Consider the following 7,527-nt stretch of genomic DNA (forward strand, 5'->3'; position numbering starts at 1 on the left):
GTGATGTTCGAAGTTCTTTAAGGCAGATTAAAAATGCAGTCACATATATCACAATGTATGACTGAGGAATTAAAATCTGTCAGGTGAGAACTATGTGGGTTGTTTTTGACTTTACATGTGGATTACAGGAAAGGGGCATTACATGTATCACCCTGTCCCGTTTCTCACACATAAGCCACACAAGGAAGTGAAGAAGAAGATCTGAGATTTAAAAATGAAGCACCTGCTTCAGCCTGCGCTCTCAGATGATGTTAAGTATTGTGCTTCTTCCTGGAACTCTTTGGCACCGGCAAGCGCTCCACTGATGCAATGGAAACCAGCTCCTCTGTTTAAATGACTCTTTGACCTGATTTATTTCATAACAAAAATCCCTAAAGGAATGTGAGCTATTTTGTTGATGATAGTTCAGTGAAGAGCTTGACTGCTAGTAATAATTCTGGTATTTTTTAACTGTCATCTTAATTCACAAAGGCATACCTGGAATTCATTTGAATGGAGTCAAGTTGTGATCTCTGCTGCCATCTTGTGGAGCTATGGCAAACTGCAGCTTGGGGGCAGATAACGTACTACAAAACATGTCCTTGTAGGGTACAATACTGTAACAGCCCTTCTCTCTACAGATATATTAAGCATCAATAATATAGTGAGCTGTATGCTACCTGTGAAGGCTTCTCTCAGAGCCAGCGTGGGCAAAGGGACCAGAGAACACCACAATATTCAGAAGTTCAGTGAGAGCAAATAAAATAAAACAGTAGTCTTACTCAGATTATCTGCATCAATGATGTGCTGTAGGTTATCGTGTTTAAAAAAGAAAAAGATTCATAAGCACTACTGTAATTGCATGGCTTTGTTCGGGGTCATGTATGTATCATTACGGCCACAGCCACAAAAATAGAATGACTGTCACTCTATTTTTATGGTTACAGCTCAACAGGAAGTGCATTTATAACGTATTCCCTCATCTGACAATGTGTATCGCTCATAAACTGACACTGACTTTAGAGTGTCGCTACTCAAAGGAGAAATGAAAGGCACTTTTTTTTAGCCAATTTCAAGCTGAGACTCAGAACACCACCAGGTAAGGTCTGCTGCGTGAGTTACCATGGCGATCTATGCAGGTTAAAAGAGAGCCACCTTCTTAGGATGGAAACTTCTGGCTTTAGGCTCAACATACCTCACTAAGCCACTAATCTTGCTTCACAGTACGGCCCTTTGGAAACTTAAAATGGCCACAAAGGAACTGCAAAGAGACACAAAATTACCTCAGACACATAATGACTTCAAAGAGACGCAAAACAACAACAACAACAACAAAAAAGAAGCACTACAAACTCTGTGTCTTGCTTCTATGTAGGAGAGGTGGTGGGGCCTTTTGCTTATCTGTGCCCAGGGGTCCATTTTCTCATAATCTGCCCATGCTATGAAACATCAGAAAATGGTAAAAGTTTCCATTGCAATTTTCCAGAGTCCAAGGTGACAACTTGACATGTCTTGTTTTGTCTGGCCGACAGTCAAGGGCTGAAAGCTATTTAATTCATGATAACATAAAACAGAGCCATTCCGTCATTCAGCCTTTACTTACATTCCAGCTCTACATTTTAAAAAGATTTTGGCATGGTGAAAGAGCTGTCATAAAGCATTCTCTAAAAAGGCATGCTTGGCTTTTTAACTAATGGCTTCTTTAATATCCATTAAAATGTCCTCATTAATCAGGACAGTGTTTATTTGCATATGAAATGTGATATCATTCCTTCAAACCACCATAACGTTTCCACTTTGGATTAGGTTTTATGCTTGGTCCTGATTTGCTGAAGTCTGTTTTTACACTGCTGGTATATTTCAGTTGATGAAAAACTGATTAGTCTAATCACAGATCATAGCCTGATCAATCAGTAAAATTTATTTCACTTTGATTTGCCCCAAAACGTAGCTGATTTTAACGTCTCCTTCGTTATGGGACACTAAGTGCAATTCTTGAGTAAAACTTTTGTTAATACTCTTTAAGGGCAGAAGAAGGCAGCATGCTGAACGCATCATTTGACTCATTTTATGTGAGCGCACACAGAGCCTGATGCAAAAAGCCTGGGTTAACAGAGACAGCTGAGAACCACCTTCATGGTAGTCAGCTCAGACAAAGAGAGCCTGGCTGTGTTGATCTGGCTTCGTGATACAGCCCTCTGATATTTACGTGTTAATCTGAGTGACGTTTTGCGGGTGGAGACCAGGGGGCGCCCAGACACTGTGGGCCCCTGGACCTGTGCCTAGTAGGTCCACACAGTAATCCATCTATGTTCAATAGACAAACCAATTCATGGATTTGATTGCTTAAGGTGCTCTCTGGAGTCTTCTTGACAACAAACAAAGGTTCTTACTTAAACAAACTTCTTGAATCGTTCAGGTCTAACCATTTCCTTCTACTTCACAAAGCAAAGCCAATTGATTTGAAAAGTTTTGAAACCTGCATTGTTTACGTCCTTGTTTACAAGCTAACAGTCTTCCTCTTCACTGCTTTTGTTGGCACAGTGCTGCGACCTCTTGGCACATTACCTCCACCTGACCAATAGTGGAACAGTGTAAAACTACCTGCAGGAACGTTTACTGTCTCGCTTTGTAGCACTGTTAGTGGTCAAAAACTCCACAGGTTACCTTTAAATGAGAAAAATCATATTTAAATTAATCAGCAATGAAATCAATTGTTAGTTGCTGCCCTAGTAAAAAATCATAGCATATAATAAAATGTCATCTTTGTCTGTCAGCATGAGTCTCCATTAGAGGCAAGTGTGAGTCTTGAGTGTTGTCTGGCTCAACAGGCTCTTACACACAGACAGGAGCGGAGTGGAGTGTGTTTCTCTGATTAGGTTATTTCAAGCAAAGTGGCCCCTCGGGGCTCTGTGTTATCGTTGTGATTGTTTGCTATTCAGGTAAATCAAATGAAACCAAAAAACATTGGGACATTTAAAAATGCCAATGACATGTCCCTGGTTGGCCTGATTTGAAGGCTTTGATTATCATGACTTCGGTAACTGGTGTAAATTCATCCTGCAGTGCCTGGCAGGGTCACTTGTTTCTGAGGCCTAAATCCTACCTGGAAATACAAGAGACATTAGTGTAAGCTTGTTCCTTTGTTGGATAGCTTGTCAGAAAGGCACACATTAAACAGTGCTTACATTTACTGTATATCCTGTGTTTTATGGATTAACTCCTGTGGAACTACTCACATCAGACTCCTTAGTATGTGTGTGCCTTCTATACCATGGCTTTCAGAGGAGCTCACGTGTTTTTTAAAGGGGTAGGGGAGCGTCTAAAGGAGAGAACTGACTGTGAATCCTCTGCAAGAATGTAGGCCTACTTGCTTCATGTCAGCACATCCAGTACATATACAATAATCAGTTAATGTCCACATCAAAACTCCGCATGGGTTTCATAAGCAAACATCGCAATATAATACAACAGGGACAACCAAAGCAGCAGCAGTATACTCTGCAATGTGATGTGGTATCCTCCTGAGACCAGAACTTTTGTTTGGTATGCATTTTTAATTTCTCCTTGTTATTAAGTATGAAAAAATAAACATTGTTAACGATAACTAAGTCAAATTTGTTGCCAGATCAAAACTACAAACATTGTTAATTATAAAAAAAAAACAAGTTTCGACCATAAAATGTGATCAGGTTGTGAGATGGCTGCCATCTTGTTGTTACGTGGATGAGTGTATTGTGCTCTTCAACACCCATCACACACAGCACAGTACTAACAGTGAATAGCCCAAACTTCAAAACAGAAGCAACCACTGAGGCCACTCAGAAGTTTAGAAGAAAGTTTTTTTCTGATCTTTGTGTTAAAGTGAGTGAAGTTTATGTTGTCATGCCGCCTCATTTCAATGGTACAAGAATAGCATGCATGTCGGTATCTTTATGAAAAGGAATTAGTCATTAACATCAACAATAGCCTAATTTTATGCATGACGCATGCTGATGACAACACAAGAAAACAGAAATGCATGGTAAAAATAGCCTGTTGTCAATACACTATTTGCTATTTGACACCCCAGAATTTCACAAAATCATGTTTTCAGGGGAGTTCATGTCCTATTAAGAGGATCCCAGCTCCCCCTGGCTTCCCTAAAGCTCGTACCCTGCTGACCATAGACTGTCCAGCATCTGATGACCACGTCATGATGAGCAAAGTCCAGGAGAGGGCAGTGTTTTCATGCACCTGGCCAGGTTATTCTTCATCTTTGATTTTAAACCATCCTTTGTCACACAGGAACAGGGGGAGCAGAGGTCTTGGATATGATAGTATGGGATTGACAACAGTGCCAAAGACAAGTAATGAGTTAAAAAATTATATATTATATTATTTGTCTGTCACAGATTAACATGCACGTGTTATCCGAGTAGGAACAATGCCTCTGATGAAATCTACATAACTAAAGACCATCTGATCCCTGAGCTTTTCATCATGATACAACATTTGGCTGTCATTGTTGCCTAAACAATAGTCAGCCCCATACTCATGCAATCCCACCCAGACTTTTATTTGAGGCGAACAACATGATACAATCTCAGATTTGGGCTTTATGGGGTCTTAAACAGCAGCAGACCCAAATTGTTTAAACTGTTTGGTTGTAAAATCATCCATCTGTGTGTGAAACCAATCAGCCTCTCCTGGCCTCAACACAGACTGATAAAGATATCGCCACATCAGCCAGTCAGAGCAAAAACACCCGTATAGCTCTTTAAAAATATGGTTTAACACTGCAAATGTGACACGTGTAAAGTATTCTCAGCCTAGAAGCATTCAACTACTGCACAGAAACCTGTAGTGTAAGCCGAGCATGATTATCATACACTTGTTGTATAATCTCATCTCAAAGTATTTTATTAGCAGTTCCTCAACTTCGGCTTGAAGAAGACTTCAACGTTTATTGTACCAGAGTAGTTTGCACACACTCAGTGATCACTATTGAAGTTCTAAGAGATTTTACCTTGACTGGAATATTTACTTTATAGAAATAATACTGAGAACAAGACACTGAACAAGACAAATATATAATGTGCCCTTAAATGTCTAATCATATTCTCAACAAGAATATTAATAAATATTATTCTTATTTATTCATCATCGTCTGCCATCTCCAGTTTCCTATATAAAAACATACCTGCTTGAATCGAATTAAAATAATATATCTGTGGAAGCAAATAAGAGACATACCGTACAACTTCAACTGAAAGTCTAGTCCCATTTAAACACCCATTGCTACACATTTTGACAAATAGACGCCTGGTCTAGTGTCCAAGCATAGAAATAGAATTTCTCTGGATGTATAAAACCGGGTTGTCGGCTACCTAAAATTATGTGTCCATTCCTTGATTACCCTGAAAGTTATTCATATTCCTTTAGTCTGTAAGGGTCCTCAGATCAAAAGAATCTTAAGGGGTTTTCATAAAATCCAAGTTATGTGTATTGTTTTAACAGGATAAAGTGGTGTTGTGTCGGTACGCTGGGTGCAATAATCCTCAAGTGCTGTAACTCTCTTTCCCCCTGATGCGCTGTCTGTCTGAGTTAGATCAAATGAATGCCTATCCCAGCTGACGTTGGACAAGAGGTGGGGTACACCCTGGACAGGTCACCAGACTATCACAGTGCTGACACATAGAGACAGACAACCATTCACACTCACATTCACACCTACGGACAATTTAGAGCCACCAATTAACCTGCATGTCTTTAGACTGTGGGAGGAAGCTGGAGTACCTGGAGAAAACCCACGCTGACACGGGGAGAGCATGCAAACTGCCCCAACTCGGCTTTGAAACAGGAACACTCTTGCTGTGAGGCAACAGCGCTAACCACTGAACCACCGTGCCGCAGATCCAAAAATTTAAGTTTCAGAATTAAAACAAAAAACAAAAAAAAACACAGATTCGGTTGGCTCAAATTTGATCGGTCAAATTCAGATCCAAAAATTCAAGTGGAAAATTTTCAGTTACTAACTTCCGGGCTACCCAGGATAGACTGGCTAGCCTGGATGTGAAGGTTTTCAACTTTAAATTTTTTTTTAATTTTTTTTTTTATCTTTTTTTTCTATCTATTTATTTATCTATTTTTTTTTATCTATTTAAAAATTTTTAGATGACCAATCGAAGTTGAGTACCAAGAATTTACTTTTTTTTTTTTTTCTCCTACAGCTTGAAATTTTTGGTTCTGAATTTATAAACATTGAAAAAAATACATTCAAATTCACCTTTTAAAAATGTGAATCAAAAAAATTGAATTCAGAACGCAGATACATACATTCATATAAAACATTTCAATTCTACATATTATGTGGTGTTTAAATTTCAATATTAAGTCAGTGGCTGTTAAAATACAAACACAAGTCTCTTATTTGCTTCCATAATTAAACATCTAACCCAAGTGATGTGAAAAGAATGGCAACTTTCATTCACATCCGTCTCCCTCGTCTCCTGCCTGTATTATTCAGTTTCTCTTTCAGATATCAGTGGACATTGCTTACTGAGCTCGTTTGATTAAAATAAATTTCTCTCCTGCTGGAAAAAGAGACCAAACAAAGAGATGTGATCGATTCTAAGTGCCAATCGTGCAGCATGTGCTCTACATCCCACATGAGCTCATCATTACATCCATTTATCTCTAATAGCTGCTGTAGAACAGGAGACAGGCTGCATGTCATTTCATCCATGAGTTCCACTGTATGTTTCACTACAGTTTCCTGGAAATGTGTTATTCCGCCACCAGCTTTGTGCACTCAGGCTGCAGTGTTACCACTGACATCCCATCGCCGACTGCTGCTAATGGGGCCAATGGAGTGCAGCAGAGCGTTCTCTGAAAGCTTTGTGTCATTCACAAGGCCATACTATCAGACAATACTGAATAATCTGAATTTTCTGTATTTATAGTGCCAATTCTGAACATTTCTGGTCAAGGTCATGAGGGGGGGTCGAGCCCATCCCATCATGTGCTCGGTGGAAGGTGAGGAAGCGTCAAAAACACAATGCAACACCATCACAAGACGAGCACTGATAGACAATCTCTCACACACTCTGATCTGACTAAATCCTTTGGCTGTGTGAGAAACCTGGACGCAAAACTATCCAAACTCCCCGCAAGGAAAAACCAACTTCACAACCCAATCTTTCCTACAGCGCAGCTCACAGCTGTGCCTCCCATATTTGCCTGTTTTTCAAAAGGAAATAACTTCAGCAGGAATTCTCTCACGCTCTTACCGGTTGTTGAATATTACATGGTATTATTATGGTTTAATAGAGACAAAAATTAAGACAGAAAACAGCAAGATGAAAACAAAATGTTCTAGTCCTCTCCTTGAGCACAGTGGTATTTTTGTCTTCTGGGAAATATTGAAATGAAGCGGTACTCTGCTGTCATCCTGTGGGGTGCTTTCACTCAATAACACCCTCTTTTGCATGTCACTCATGCTTCAAGGGGCGCACAGTATCTTGTGCTTTCTGGGCTGCCTTGTTCAAAAGGCACATTGTCAGCCTA

This window comes from Epinephelus moara, chromosome 22 (assembly GCF_006386435.1).
Source record: "Epinephelus moara isolate mb chromosome 22, YSFRI_EMoa_1.0, whole genome shotgun sequence".
Taxonomy (NCBI): Eukaryota; Metazoa; Chordata; class Actinopteri; order Perciformes; family Serranidae; genus Epinephelus; species Epinephelus moara.